This window comes from Haliotis asinina, chromosome 5, assembly GCF_037392515.1.
Source record: "Haliotis asinina isolate JCU_RB_2024 chromosome 5, JCU_Hal_asi_v2, whole genome shotgun sequence".
NCBI classification, from domain to species: domain Eukaryota; kingdom Metazoa; phylum Mollusca; class Gastropoda; order Lepetellida; family Haliotidae; genus Haliotis; species Haliotis asinina.
In genome coordinates this window covers 54,331,680-54,348,945 of record NC_090284.1, presented here as the reverse complement: position 1 = coordinate 54,348,945, position 17,266 = coordinate 54,331,680, and the positions used below count along the sequence as shown (strand labels likewise).

Sequence of the window (17,266 nt, the reverse complement as noted above, 5' to 3'; positions counted from 1 at the left end):
TTTAAGCTTTTCTTCTTTGCTGCAAGTGGATCGTGTATTTAGATAAGATATCAATATTTCTGGGACTTAATATCAGTGTTTAAGGCTCTTTGCACCTGCAGTGGACCTATCGTTTGGATAATAACTGGAAGTCAAACAAGGAGGACCAAGGAATGATATAACTACTGTTACAAATCTATGCTATACGTGAACATATTTTTTCTGGAGCAAACAAAAAATAAGTGTGTTGAATGAACCGAACACTATATGGAAAGGGGAAGAAAATAGCATATCCTTCAACGACATGTAGCCAGGGTTTTGTCCTAGACCAATAAAACCGACAACGTGGAAGAAATCATAATGACGACAACGATATGGAACTGGATCATTTTTTCAGTCACAAAACCAACGACAACAAAGCTGCAATGATTCAGGCAGCAACTCGATCACTGTCCTGGGTTTGATTATAACATGACTATGTCACAGTCTCTTGCCCTGGCTTGGGCTTCGTTTCTTTGTTTACTACTGTTTCGTGAGATATCTGATAAGGCATATCATGAACAAAAACAGCTCAAGTAACATGTGAAACTCGCTATAAAACTTGCCCATGGCTATAGTATTGTTAGTGAACTGACACTGCGCAAGCCATATCACTGAGGGAAACATCCTCTTTGTAAACCTGCAGCTGATCGCATGCAGTGACCCCATTACGGTATTACGCAATGATCAGTGGTCATCACAGGGATCAGAACGCATGATGTGATGTGATGAGGAATGATAAGTAATAAACAAGCAGCGCCCAATGGGTCATTAGGCTTTAGAATGAGCTAGTCTCGGTGATCTTCCCACTGATGGGATCAACAGGTGCTTTCTAATTGTGTTCCTGAAACACTGACAAGACGAAAAGGCGAGGTTGACTAAATGACATTGGAGGAGTGTCTTTGTGTTTTGGTGAATAGCAGAGCCTTAGGAGGTCAGCTTTCCTCGGTGGATGTGTCAAACCCATTCCTCTTTCACCACGATAAGTCCTGAAGATGATTAATTGCGCTCATTATATTTTACACCAAATAGGTTCTATATGTTTATGCAAGAGTTCATGTTGGATAGGGACATATTAAGTGCAAATCGCAATTATGCCAGTGTTAACACAAATCTTGTTACAACACGAGAACCTGTTTGAACCTCCCGACTTTAAATATATGCCAATTGCATTTCAAGAGGGTTTCACTTTTAATTGATAGCGAGGGGAAGTCATGTTTGTTTGGTTACAAGGATAGTCAATGTTCAGGTAACTGAAATGAGACTCTACTACTGGCAGTCATCACATCGTGACCCCCTAAACGTAAAGCGAAATGTTGAACAACTTGCCAAGTCAGACACCAGGAACTTCATCGGGCTTCAGGTTAGTCAACAATATGTCAGATTTGGAAACATTCTCCATTTATCTACCATAGTCTTTCAGAAGTCGGCGGTGAGTTAACAGCTTCTAACTAATTTTACCCAAACGAGCATCCCGGTTCTCAATTAGCAGACAATTTTGTTCAAAAGAAACACGAAGTCTAGGTTACAAAGCCCAGCAAGTCCCAAGCCGGCTTTTAGTCAGTTGCAGTAATTGGCTCATCAAGTGCAGTAAGTAATCGCTATACCTCTAACAAGCTTCATGGTGCGTCTCGGTGTATAGGACCCTGAACCCTGGTATTTGCTGATTGTGTTCAATACCAGGATCCAACTGGGAGCGACACATGTGTCCCACTATTAACAACTACTCTCTCACCACGTCAGTGATTGATTGTAGTATGTATAAGCGATAGTACGCACATTAACATATTAGTTCTCTTAACAGTTCAAGAACAGTTGAATTTGGTTTACAATATGAGTGGTGCTTTACTTACAAAGATTCAAAGAAGTGCTTTGTATGACGATTTGCATGATAATAATTTAATAATGCATCAGGCATCTGTTTTCTGTGGACTTTCACACCTTCGTTCCAGATTTCCACTCCATCAATCCAGACTTTTACTTCATCATTTCAGACTTTCACTGCTGAATCATCAGTTCAGACTTTCACTCTATCAATCCAGACTTTCACTTCATCTGTCCAGACATCACTTCATCATCCAAATGTTCACTTTATCAATCCAGCCTGTCACTACATCAATTTAGACTTTCACTCCATTAATCCAGACTTACACTTCATCAAACGAGACTTTCACTTCTAATACCTCTATTAAAGCGTTTACTGATATCAATATTTAATATTAAACAGTTTAATTCAAAGTAATAATTCTTCTCGTTTTAACTGTATGTGACATTTTGCTCGAGGTCCCACGCATGTGGAATGGCCGACGAAATGTCACAGCAAGACGCGTTAGCCACTAGGTATGTGCAATTCATTTGCCCTTGGTAATAGCTTACAGAGACCAATCATGTACAATGTCATATTATTTGTTGTGTGGTTATTAATGCGGTTGGAGAGCGGGTTGCTTGTTACTATATTATTATGGTCTAATGGGTTAGCGTGTGTGTTTCAGCACCATGTTGCCATTATGACATTTCTGGAATGTGATTGAATGAAGTACGTGTCTGTATATACTCAAGCCTGGATGACCATACCTGTGTAACGTCAGTGCTGAGATAAAGTGCCTCTGTACCGGGAACACGTCTTGGACTCGGCGTGCTGCTTAAAGACATTCGGTATGATGAAAATCGGTTTCCAGTTACTGTTGTGTTTATGGATCAGATTGAATCCTCAGTTCCTTGCATCAGTTTCTAATTTAGGTAATCTACCATGAACAGGGCACTTCAACAGTACACTCAGTTCGATATATTTAATATTAATGAGTATGTAGCCACCCACAAGGTGCATTCTGAGAGCGCATATATGTGCATGTGAAATACACGTGTACGTGCAAATTCAGACAGTCTGCCTCCCAGTCCCCGAACCGCGTTATTGTTAATTCTGTCTAGCCATTTCTAGCCATTTCTAGCCATTTCTGCAATGCTAAAGCCCTAAATGAAGCAACACTAGATATCCTTAAGTTCTGAATCTCCCATCTCCCTGGGCCTCGAATTCAATTATAAAAGAATAATTTGTTTCTGTCAATGTTATATTCAGAAAGTAAATTTTAGTCTAATATTTAGAATGTGAGGTGCCTAAGGTTAGCTGGCACCAATGTCCCAGGTGTTATTGTGAAATGAGGATCGCGTTCCATTTTGATGAGTGTCGATTTGTCGACGGTCCATGCCTTGGGATTGTACTTGTAAAGCTGATTTCGTGTGGAACATGTTCTGCGAACAATTACAATTGTTAACACTCTCATACCCACGCATATGTCTCCCAAGAGGCTGAAGATAGATTTCCCTTAAGACAACCCTAAAGACAGTCAGCAGCAAATATAACTCTCAGGTAAAGACGTCGTTACTATCACTGTATTGTTGGTACAGTTATATATCTCGTCTTTTTTATTGATTAAAGGACAGCCTTTGTAAATCCAGGTATTTGCTTTCAGGGCGAGGGGGTTGTTTAATGTTACGACTCGGTCTACCCGTGTGGAAGGTCACGTTGATCGTATTTAGGTTTCCGGAGAGTCGGTATTGATCTGTAACAAAGTGTGCTGTGGCTTTTGGTGCAATTACTATCTTTCAAAGTAAAGTGTGGAAGCTAACGGAAATATGATAACTCATTAATTGTTGATAATTATTAAGCTATTGTTACATTTAGTGAAATTATTCATTTCCAGTAATCTTTATATGATTACTGTCTCTCTCATGCATGTCAATGTTGACTTCCTGACTTCAGTCGCCTGGCCTCCTATATTCATCATACAGACTGTCAAATATCCGTGTTGAATATTCAAATAATACCGCATCAGCAATCCATCACTATTCCTAAGTTGGATTTACTGCGTCCCAGGGGAAATCAATGATGGTATACAGGAGAAAATGTAGTCCCAAAAACACCTTTAAAGTACAATATTTGCAAACCCTTTGTTGTAGGCTTCAATAAAGGCGCGAGACGTCTGGCTCGACATAATATATCCCTTATTGGTATCATAGTTTATTGACAATACGAATGGCGGCGCGTCTCTAAACATGTCGCTGCCAGCCTCTTTGACGAACTAATGCATTGAAGGTGAGATATTTCGGACTTAAGTCTGGAATTTTTATGACCATGATGCACACCTCATCTATCTCCGAACATTCCTATTGAAACATGAAAGAGACTCCAGCCGGTGACTAAAGACAAACAGGTGAGATTTAGAGATTTAGGTCGATGGTTTGTTAAGATTACGATTTTTCATCATTTGCCAATGCTACGACGCTCCACTGAAGAGCTTGCAATCTGTTTTATGCGCTCGTGTAATGAAATTCTATTTCGGGAAAGGATGCAGTTTAGTTTGTCTTGAGAAACCATGGAAACTGTCTTGTATTTTACAGAGTGCAAAGTTATATACATTCCAGATATCCATGGAGGCAGAACAGCTTAGCTCCGGGAGTTTGTAGATTGGGGGTTTCAAATGTGTCTCTAGTATATCGAATACTGCTAAAGGTAAAGCGTGCCATCACCATCAACATCACCGTCTCCGTTGTTCGTCAGTAGAATCAGATACTCTGCAATTTATATGGTCTATATTATTGCAAAAACGTTTTTAGTGACTTTTTCAAACTAGCAGGCAAACCACAAACAGGGGCTAAATGCGGTGGTAGGCGTAGAGCTTTGCTTTGGGAGTACTTACAGGTCTCTAATGTGATAACTGCAAAGATAGCCGTCAATGTACAATAGATCACGTTTCAGGAAACAGACGACGAGAGCCGTTTCAAGGTCGCTCGAGAAGCAAAAACATCCGGGCTCTCTACAACTCCGTTATGACATAAAATTAGTAGGTCTGGGGTTTGGACCTGGGCTGTGGTCATATCCTGACAAATCGTTATTTCTTCCGAGTCGGAAATGCGTATTTAGTTATTCCATTTATTCAAGTTATTGTGCGTAGCTTGTGCACTTTTCATCTCCATTTCCTCTGTCAATATCTGATTCAGACACTTGGTAATTCTGCAGTAGATTGGTCCCGAGTTGGGCCGGGGGTTGACTAGATCATCCATCATTCGTGCTTTCAGCCAGGATGAAAAAAATTGTAGTAGTAAGAAAGGCGATCACTGCGCACCCATTCTGATCAAAATGCATTACTGTATACTAACATCTAGTCTCTAAAATGAACATATTTTCAGAAATGATTCTTAAATCATGTTGACAAAATCTAAAATGTAAGGAAAGGGATCCCAGGGCCTTTCTGGATTCTCACCTACTTGATAAGAGTCGACTTGTCAGATGTAATAGACTTTAGATTTTACTTGATATGAAAAAAGCAAGATTTATGGATGTCGATTTCTTTAGTGTGAATAACGCGACGTTTCGGAACGTATGCTCGTTCTTTTATCAGGTGAATGGTTGGGAGCACGATGAAGGAGTATGCATACGCTCCGAAACGCCGTGTTATTCACAATAAAGTACATCCATAAATCTTGCTTTTCTTAATATGCATTCCATTTCTAAAGTCGCTTCAAAATTTTACTTGAAATGTTTGTTTCAGTTTTCTTTTTTATGACAGAATAGGATTAAAGTACACTTTACATATTTGTAATAAATATATATATTAGCTCCACTCCTATCGAGTGAACAGTGGTTGTTATGAAATCATAAGCTCTGAAGAATTAGATGATAAATGAAACTATGTTAGTATAGACAAGCACCCTGTGCTCGCTCATGTAATTGCCACATCAATGCTGAGAGATTCCCGGTACATCTAAGCCCGGTAAATAACACCGACGAGAAGAGCTGATTCCCTCAGTAATGTCGACTTAAATTACATCCCCCGCATCAGCAAAGAATCAGCAGCCACACCAGTGTCTAAACGTCAAGGGAAACTGGAAGTTGAAGCGTAGTCCTCTGTAGCCGTGCATCTGCCCTAAACATGGACTGCCATTTTTATCGAGTCCCTTGATAGGAAAATATAAAGCAAAGGTTACGTGGTCACTGATCTGACCCACTGCCCTGTCCTGCTCTTCAGTCTAGATCCCCAATCATATCACAATCTACATAATATTATATTTACTTTCACGAATGAGTGCGTATTGTTTCCATATTAAGTAAACGATGTCCTTAATAACGCAAGGATAGTGCATCTTTATTGGTAGGGATAAGACTCGATTCGAATGAGTGTGTACTTTGGGAACGTAGGTGAGTAAAGTGAGTGAGTGAATCTCTATATACAATGCATACCGTAGGCTGAAGGGGTCTTCCGAAAGTCCACGAGTGGGTATGCGTGTTCATGCAATAAGGCGGGGCAAGTAATCTGGGCGAATACACTTGGCTGCGACAGGTAGAATGACGATTAAGCACGTGCAATACATGCGACCGTGACGTGAAATCAATACCTCTACTGCTTAACACGTGTCTCGGAGAGCGATTTAGTTCAGAAAGACACCATCACGACACGATTCGCACGAGAAATTGAATTTTCAATATTCGGACGAGAGCCAGTTTTCGTCTTGTTTAAATTGGAATCTTCTGGAGGGCGTTCCCATATATGCAAATTGGTGTCATTTGTCGTGGCTCATCTAATACTTGTCAAGCAGTAAATACCATTACTTCGGCTTCCGCACTTAGACACATGTAGAAACATGTTAATACTTCCCTGAGTCACAATTCAAGCTTCCGTCTATCAGTACCTCTTGTCTCTAAGCAGCTTAGGTTATACATACATGTATGTCCATTTGTTTAACTGGAGGATGAGCTGAGAAGTACATCTTTCTTAAGTCCCTCTCGGTCTTCAGACATCAGCCACATTCTATCCCTTCATGTCACAAAAGGACACGAACTAGGTGGAGTACTAAGTCACATCCGTCACAAGAACGTACTGATTGCAATAATTATGTGTTTACAGATATCACCACAGGCGTTTCCTTGACATTATTCAGTTCATGACTAATGGACTAATCGTACTCATGAAATCACCTCCATCTGTTACTTGTTAGACGCAAAACATTCTTGCCCATGCATTCATGTATTGAATCATGTCCATATTTGTGCGGTATATGGCTTTGATGTAGAATTCACGCAAACCATTAGTCATAGGAATCTGCATGTTTGTATGAGGTTTTCTCAAGAAAGTTTCCAGGAATGTCAGACATTCCGTGCGAAAGTATGAAATTCGTCTACACGGACTTTGAGAAGACTTTTTCTCTTATGAATTACTCATGGTGGAGTTAATCACGGGCTTTTCATATCTGGTAACATTCCCAAATTCCTCGCCATTAGCATTCAAACAATACGGCCAAGGCGCACTGTTCGGAACCAGCGCTTACCCGAAGGCCCGTGGCAGATAACCTGCGTGTCGAGACCGTTGTTTTAAAATTGTATGTGTCCTGGGCTCAGTTGCACAAAGTGATCTTAGAGTCGCAGTTGTAACTCCCATTCTCCCACTCAGCCTTAAGATAGTCGTAGTGCTAAGATCGCTTTGTGCAAGTGGGACATGCAGTAATGCAGTAAATGTATGTGTCAATTTGTTTGTCAAAATAAGCTGTCGACCGTATTTATATTGAGTCAAACCTTCAGTCTCTAACGTCGGTCAGGGCGATGGGGTAGTCTTGTGGTTAAAGTGTTTGCTCGTCACACCGAAGACATGAGTTCAGTTCGTTGTTACATCAACGTTGTGGATGATCTGTAATTGTAGTTTGTTTCAGCCTTAGTAGTTGCCACAGAGTTGTTTCCCTTGGTTGTGTCTAGATCCTAACCTTATTTCGTTGATTCTTCCTGATTATGATCCCTGATCAACACCTTACTATGTGGTGTATGGTCTGAGTTCCGTTGTCGCAGTTAATTGTAACAAGAAACTGGCATCATCACAGAATAAATAGAAGAAACAAACTAGATTTACTCACCTTATACTAACACCTGGTACCATCAGTAACGCACACGTATCCATAAACACGCGATATAGTCGAAATTGCACGTGATTACGAACATGGTGTTGTTGCTTTTACTTAATTTGGTTCGTTGTTGTAATATCTACATGACTTGCATGACCATAGGCTTCTTTCACGAAGCAAGCTTTTCTAATGTTAACCATAGCTCCCATCCCTTAACTATAGCTTAAAAATGCTTAACCTAAGTCACCTTACCTTAGTGACTTACGATCACCTTGGCGCTTTGTGAAAGTAGGACCAGAGCAGTATTCGCTTTGCTCATCCACTGACACCAGGTGTCATCACTGTTTTCAAAGATGGACTCATAATAATTATTTTCTCTCTTGCGCCCATTGGAATCTGGGCACATGAGCGTCACAGGTTATCCTCATTTCGTGTTTTATAGTGTAGTGGTTTATCTAGCATTCAAACAAAGTAGGTGATATTTGAATTACAAGAGTGAAAAAATGTAAATGACCTGTCTCAATCATTTAAAAGTAACCGATTTCCTAATACTTGCTTATGTTGATATGAATGTTCTCTTTCAAAACATCCGTTATGGCGTATGTCATTGTTCTGTATTGCATGTATGTATTATACTAGGACCTAGGGTTCACACAATGACATATTACGTAAATACGATGGCTCTTACATTTCGAATGCGCGGACGGCGCAACATATGTCACAGATAAGCCATTAACTTTGTATAATATTTGGATCTTATTTCTAAATGTCAAAAGCGAGTTTGTGGTTTTATTCTTCTGTCAGCCGTAATGTGGAATACAAGTGTTTGATCAACTGTGTAATGAACGACTGAGCAGATGGTCGTTTTAAATATACATTAGCAGGTAATCATGTTATTGCCTGTAGTTTTCCTTTCATCTATATATAGCTTATTCACAAGTGACAGAACGACAGATATAACGGCCCCATCCTTCGTACAATAGAAACCCATTAGTCAGGATTAAACTACAGGGTTCCGTCTTCAACCTGGATACTCTGGGTTAAAGACCTCTCAGGACATATTCCAAACTGACAGTACTCTGTTAACATAAATAAACAGAGATTACTCTGTCTTCAAAACGTAAACTGATATCGCTTTGTCTTCGTAATGCATACTGACATTACTCTGTTTACATAATGCGAACTTGCATTACTCTGTTTACATAATGCAAAATTACTCCATCTACATAACGCAATTTGACATTACTCTGCCTACAAAATGCAAAAATTATCTGTCTACTTAATGCAACTTTACATGGCTCTGTCTGCATAATGCATCAATCTGTCTGCATAATGTAAACTGACAATATTCTGTCTACGTAACTGGTGTTACTCTAGCACCATAATGCAAACTGACATTACTCTGTCTACATAATATGAACTGCTCGATCTTTAAGCCGGATATAGCATGGACATGTCTATTGGGGAATGTATCTTTCGGAATCAAAGGGTAATGCCGTATGGACGGGAGTACGATATTGCACATGCATATGACAAAGTCCGGCGTAACCTCTGAAGTGGTATACACTGGTTAGGAATATGGATTATGTTAATGATGAGCAGGCAACAGATTGCAACCAGCTCAGACACATGAAATAATGTCGATTCAGAAATGCAATTATATGTAGTGTTGGGCCATCCGAAATACGTTCAAAGAACATTGTGATATATATGACCCAAAAGTAGCTTCATACAGGTCAGCATCACATTAAACCAGTTCTCGTAGAACACAAATGCCCTTTTCCAAATTCCGATAAACGGTTCAGTAAATAGGGGAGAAAAATGATAGAATAAGTATACAGACACAGACTGTTTGTGAAGGACAGTAAGACGAGCACGGTAATAACAACCTTCGAATCACAAACCGATCGTATCTGGGATTCAAATCGATCAGCGGATCCTGACACAAGTAAAGGAAGACTACAGACCTAATTGTTCCACTAGATATCCTTCACAGGTTATACGTTAAGAATGTTATTTCGAAAACAAAATATTCGCCTCTCGGGGAATGAACATATTCATTACTAAATGGGAAAAGAATTTCACATAATTATTTATTAACATTCACATTAATCACATGAAAAGTATCCTATCCGAAAAGCTAAGTATTATCAGATTCACGGCGATTAGGTTTCACACATTGCACCCAACAATCACAGAACAACGTGAACCTACAGAGATTTACATCTTTTCTGAGTGCAAATGCAGTAATCAAAGTCTAGCATCAGCATCCCGGTAGCTATGGTAACCAGGAGACTATTTGTACCTAGCTGATGCTGTTACCTCACCTCAAAAGATTAGTGTGAGTGAGTTCTTTGATTAACTATACGTCTTCACTGGTATCTAGACAAGGCAGTCAGTACGTCTTGAAAGAAAAGTAGTATGTATAATAGAAAAACGTATTTCAAGAGCGTGACTCCTGTTTATACTCTGATGGTTTCATTTTATATCAATAGATACGGTCTATGGCCCCAGGCAAGTTTGCTGTATCAAGGTTATGAGGACAGTGTACACTTCACACAATACCACTTACAGAAGTATAGACACGAAATGGAGTTTTAATCTTGTTAATATACACATAACAATGTATACGGGAATACATGAAAGTACAAGTGTTCCTTTATCCTTATCCAGTATTTCACACACAGTGCAATACAAAACTCAAGAATAAAGCTAGAAAAGAGTGAGTATACACTTTACTCTGTATCAGGGAGCAACGATAACCAAATCATCTAATGTGCAGCACGGAGTTACGTCCCTTGGGTACGCCAAAATCCAATGAATCGGGGTTCGAATCCCGAATATCCTTCTATATTTGTCAGCACCATAATCGTGCTTGTTAGTTTCAGCATAGTGTCATACTTTTAACACATGCATCACCTCTTGCTATCCTCCATGCATATCAACGTATACATGTAAATGAAAGGCTGCTCAAAGCAACATTTAAGCAAGTCATATGCTGTGTTATACACCACAAGAATATAACGTTCAAACACTGCACACTCTATATATTAACTACATTATGTTGAGGCTTTCTAATGAATATTCCAATGTTTACAGAGCGTACGGACGCAGGCCTTATGCAGTTATCTTTTCATGCTCTATTTGTCATCACTGATCGATCTGGAGTGCACCCAAGTCAGTTACTCTCTGCCAGCAGCTAATGTGACGATAAATACTAAGGGCCAATTATGCGTGACAGTTTACCATCCTTTAACTAGGCAATGTACCACTGCATCTATTCTTTATTGCTGGACCAGCACACAGCTTTGTAACAGGGGCATAAGCTTATTAAAAATAGACACCAATCAATACTTGGACTTGGAGCGTGGAAAATTGAAATTATCGATTTAATATGAATTATGAATTGGGAGACCGCCAAGTCAAGGTGACATTTGTGTTGTTCATATCACAACTGACTGCTCCTCAAATGACCTCTTGATTCCGCGTCACAACCGGATATACGTCAACATTTACTGTCAGGTTTTGGAATGGAACTGATACATATAAGGACGGGAATATTAAAAGATGTGAAATTCATTATTATGAAGACCACAATGTTCGGAGTATATCCTTATTCCTTATCAGGATGATGAAGATTCACATGATGAAGGAGTAAGCATATACTCCGAAACGTTTTGGTCCCCATAATAGGAAGTTCCCAAACATAAGATTCACTTTCTTGCATTTACTGTGTAATTGCTCCAGATATGCATGTGCAGTTTACAAATTCGCACGTATACTTTATTCTTGGAGCTATAATACATTTGAGGGATTTGCGATGCAGATTGTAGTATATATTCCCTTGAGATATTGCAGTGGCCAAGGCATGAGGAGTGATTGGAAACACCTAGTTGTAATCTCGAGGCATTTGAGGAGTTAATACAATGTGCCCTTTGTTCAGCCACGAGTTACATTAAACCTCAACGACAAAAGAACATCATTCTCCATCATCTGTCCAAACAATTCCCGTGAGCGTGAAAGACAATAGCCACGATAGTCATATGAGTGGTTCACTGACAATCAGTAACGACACCTGGTGTTCTTGAAAAGGTCAGCCTTGCCCAGAACACCGGCAGAACATCAGCCTTGCACATCCACCCAGAACGTGAGTGGTTTGCTTACAAGCCACCCGGTGGTCCTATGTGCCGCATAGGTCGGTTATTGCCTAGGTGTTCACGTAAATTGTTTAATTCCCTGATGCTAAAGGTGTCAGTAGAATACCCTACTCTTTTCGCGAACACCCTGATTTACAGTGGCCTATTCATATGATTATAATAATTTTAAACAGCTACTTTGCCAGGTCTTTGAATGAAGCGATACGCACGAAGAAGAGAGATTTAATGGAAGTCAACTTCTTTATCATCTGGAACACAAGGATTCGAAGTATATGCTTGCTCCTTCATCAAGTAAACCTTCATCAACCTGATGAAGGAGTAAGCATATACTCCGACACGTCGTTACTCACAATAAAGAAGTCGGATTTCATAAAAAAAAACATCCCTGGTTTGACGTTTATATTAGACCAAATGAAATCTGTATATATTGACGCCGGTGCATTATATTAATCTACAATCAATTCAAGCCACGTTTTTGATAAATATGTGTCTTGATGTGGTTCGTGTAACCTGTGTACAAGTGATATTGATTCCCTTTGAATCTAGTAAGAGCAAAGTGTTAATGTTCCCGATTAGTCGTTACATTGAGGAAATTTGTCTATGACTGAATATCAATTAAACATTAGCTTACACAATGTTATTCTGTAAGCTAATCAAACATTGATTCTCAATATGAATAACCCATATACATGTTAATACAATTATTGGATCGTGTAACAAAATGACTGATTGGCATAATGGAAATGTGACCACTTTATACATGGCTTGTGCGTATATAATGTGTAACTTAATACATCTATGTCCGTCTGTGTAGCATAAAGTAATTTATCATGTGTTCGCTATGTACTCGTTACGTAAGGTTGGCTGTATAAGGCTTGCGTGTACCCAAAACGTCGAAAGATCATTTTAAAAGCGACTAGCAGCCAGTCTATGTGCCTTGACAGATCGTATCCCCTTTGGTAAATGACACTCACTTTGATTGGCTACCCAGGCCAGCGTGCTCGCTGTAACGTGGACACTGATTGGCGTCAACTTGAGTTATTTCAGGCATTTTATAAACACATGTTTTCAACGCCCTCAATACCCTGCAGTGACATACTTACAGCAAACTCGACTGCGATGTAGTTTGTTTAGCAAAGCATAACTATAGCTGTCTGAGCATTTCAACATTATATATTATCTAAACGGCATTTATGATATAAATTATTGTGTTTTGTGTTCTTCAGTGTTTCGTCTACGTGTTTGAGCTTGTCTAGGTGCTCTCTCTCTCTCTCTCTCTCTCTCTCTCTCACACACACACACACAGAGAGAGAGAGAGACAGACAGACAGACACCCCCACACACAACACCACACTACATACAATAATATAGCTTATCACACAGACAATAGCATATCAAACAACTGAAGCATTGTTTAAATACAGCTTTTGTCAATATCACATCGTTGTATTCAATATTGCTTGCAATATCCTTTAGGTAACAAAACGCAGTATACACCAAATTAACCTCAATACGAAACTCAGCCCCGTAAGTCGAAGTATGCCATCAAATGTATTCTTTTTGCAAAATGCAACCGAAATGAGGCTGTCCTAATTAAGGAAAGGTCCAAACACAGGCAACGGTACGGTTGATTAACCGGGCCTCAAATGAAACGAATTGCATGTGGGCGTGGTTCATTTCCTGAATGAACATTCTGGGACAAGTGTGGGCTACGAGCTAGAGGAGTGAGTATCTCTGACGTATTGAAGGCGGGGTGTGCACCACAAGTAGTCAGGTTAGCTCTCATCGGCTTGTCGAGACACTTTTCCCTGTTGATTGGAGGTGTATGTTTCAAACTGTGATACTTTACCTGTCGAGGCTTCCCGGGAAGGTATGTATATCATTCATAGATTAGTATAGATATTGAAAGTGCATAGTGTAAGTGGTCACGACTGCGTGTTTTGTGTATGAGCTTGCGAGTGTTAGGACCATTGAATGAATGAGTTTCTGTCGATGCATTGACGTTACGGTGTCTCAGGTACATAACTGTGCGTCTCTCCAGTAAATTGAAAATAGGTTTGTTCTGTTTAGAGTTAACACTTCATTCGATCTTGTTACATGTTTGTAACCAAACTAGAGGCATTAGGGAAGACGGGGTTTGATTTCACATCCGTTCATTATGCTATGATCATTTATTAGTTTCCAACGTCACGAAATGGGAATGTTGCGGCATAAAACCATACTCACTCAAATCAGAAAATATGTTTTAAAACCACTATGCACAGTGAAATTTCGCTGGATATTCTAAAAATGAATATAATCAATATTTCACACATGGGTACAACGGATTTTGTTGTTGTATTTCTCGATGATGTCACCATGACCGTTGTAGGCACAGTACTGGTGTAGATGTATTAACAGATGGTGCTTGCATATTATGTAAGTGTCAGACCTTTGTCAAAGAGACCCCATGTGTATCCAAGACTATTATATGATATAGAACTAAGCAGTTTGTCAATTACGCAACACGTGTTTTATAATTGGAATTGATTAACTTCCTGGTGTTGATTTCGTACATATACGAGTCTTATAAAGTCTTGTATCAACTGGTCATGGTCCGTACAGGGTCAATCTGTCAACACGTATTCACAAACTGGATCAATACAATATGCTTTGTAAAACAGCATCATTCCAGTTATTGATTTTGAAATCAACACGTGTACATTTCGATTGTTAATGACATCACGGCTGACAGTACAAAATAGAAGCGAGCATTTGACAGTTCTGACATTTCACCTTAGCATGTGATGCCTCTTCAGTCTTGAGACCAGGTGTGAGGTTAAAGATGTGTCACGTGAATATCCTTCAAACTATGCCTGAAACTGTAACAGTTGATTGATCAAAGTATGACTAACACGCACCTGACGTAACGTATGAAGAGTGATGAAGTAATCAATATCAGCTTACAAGAAATCAGACCTTTAAAGTAACAACCCAACACATCTAGATATTATACACTTGCCATTGCCACGGCGCTTACACTCAGCGTCACTAGATAGAACTTTATTATGAATTTCAACACAAACAAATGATTTTCAATACTGTGATAACTCCGTCCAACATTACCCTACCGTGCACATACCTATATGACACGAATGGCACATAGTACACAATTTGTCCTTTTCCGAATTATTCTCGTGTGGATATTGATTTCCGTATTCATGTTGATATTTGCACCACTCTCTAATCGCCATCTTACAGTGGTGTTGTTGATTTATGAATGTGTTACAATCAGAATGGCACCAGATGGCGATATAATATAAATGTTTGTGAGCTGGTTTAATAAATTCAGGTGGCGGTACGTTCAATAAATTCCCAATATCTAAAACACTCCATCTCAATGTTCATATTACATTATACTATCGTTGCATAATTACTGTATGTGCACTTGAAATGTTGAATATATGATTCGCAAATGCATTACAGGTTGATAATTATTAATGTTATTCCGATGTGCAATGCGTTAGTAGGTAATTGCGTCCTTGGCCGAAAAAAGTATACATATACATTGACATACATAACATGATAGTATTTCTCATCTAAGCCGGCGTTCTTGCTAGCTGACGCAGCTATTTGTTAGAACTATTGGCACAAATCTGTGACAACATGGCTGAGGTATGCATCATGTGAAAGATATGACAGTATCCTGTCATATTCAGCATTCTTCGAATATCATGGTTGCTTGATGTGCATGGTTACATATCTCGAAGTTTGTGGATAACCGGATACCTCGATATAAACAAACAACATTGTCAATGCTGCGACATTAAGCTTTGTGGGACGACCATGGCTGTATATGTATTTTTTACTGTAGCTTCTTTAAACCAACGACATTTGTTCTACACAAAGAGATTCCTGTTCCCATGCAGTGTCGGGTTAATATAGGTGAACAACTGGCTATTCTTTACGTGTGTGTGTGTTTCGCTGACTTTCCCAAACACGTGGTGCCGTTAGTATTTAATAGTGATTCATAAAACATTCTCATGATACAGCAGTGACAATAGCTTTAAGGATCTATTTCTGCTGAATATAGAGAAGGTTTGTGTCACCATGGCATGTCTGAAATACTCACCAGTATGTAGGCTCACTCACTCACTCACTCTAACCAAGTAACCATGACGCCATATTAAACCTAGAATGTCAGAGCACGTTCAAACCAGATTGGAAGTGGTCAATATTTATTCACCAGATGAGTACACAAGACTGGACATAGAATATTACTTTCGTCAGTTGCGACAACAAACATACTTGACACAGACTGAGCTATCCCCATAACCTCCATTAAACCATTACCCAGGAGTTTTCGACAAGACCCCGCCCTCTGAAACTATGTGGCCGATGTGTACCCCATAGATGTCAGCACAACAGGTTATACCTCTGTGTACAAACAGCCTGACCCTACAGCCTACACACCTCGTTAGATCTGCCATGACCTGAGGCTCATAATGGAGAGGTTCAACCACGATAAATTAACTCAGTTTTGTAGTGTTTTATATGAGTCATAAGGTTTCCCGTGCTGGTCCTGTCATACAAAGCCAAACGGTGTGCATGTATAAAAAAAATAGGACAGAGCCTGATGTTTTCTCTCGTGCTTACTGAGTTGAGACGATACTGTCACAAAACGCCATAATGATATCTGATGAAGCGTCAAGGAAATCGTGACCTCTTTCTGGTTGTGCAGTCGCGTGGCACTGAAATATTAGTTTATATGTCCCCTAGGTGTGTGGTACTTGTGTTGAGGAAACTTTCAACTTTCAAGAGTTCAATTTTATTAAACTGTTTTAATCCTGAATGCCAAACATCTCATGAGGACAAAATGCTGAATCAGCGTTTTGATATTTTACGCCATACGTTGTTGAAACATTGAAATATATATTTCTGTATGAACCATTTCTGATTAGTTCACTAGTAGAAGGTATACACAGCTTGTAAGAAAAACAATGTCTGCAGGGGAATATATGCAATGTAAATAATTGTAGGTGCGTTGGGCTGCGGAAAGGCTTACGGTGAAGCCAGCTACAGGTGTGTCTTCACGAAGATGGACTAGTTCCGTTTTCGGTGATGAAAGTACCGCATTGAAGTTTGCAATTCAGAAATACGGTAGTCGTTAAAAGTCATACATGCAATCGCCAGAGTATAGTTGTGTGTAACTTTATGAAAAAATG

The 17,266-nt window shown here is 39.5% G+C and overlaps 1 protein-coding gene across 6 annotated transcripts in view; it reads left to right on the top strand.

Moving 5' to 3' along the window:
- LOC137284835 (sodium/calcium exchanger Calx-like) overlaps window positions 1-17,266 on the top strand; it is a 54,732-nt gene that overhangs the window by 2,988 nt on the left and 34,478 nt on the right. The window contains exon 1 of one of the 6 annotated variants that reach the window (XM_067816848.1): window positions 13,804-13,932. The exons of 4 other annotated variants lie outside the window; for them this stretch is intronic. The gene's annotated coding sequence lies outside the window, so the exon portion shown is untranslated. Of the gene's footprint in view, window positions 1-13,803; window positions 13,933-17,266 lie in introns of those variants that run through there. One more of the 6 variants, XM_067816846.1, reaches the window with a different exon arrangement.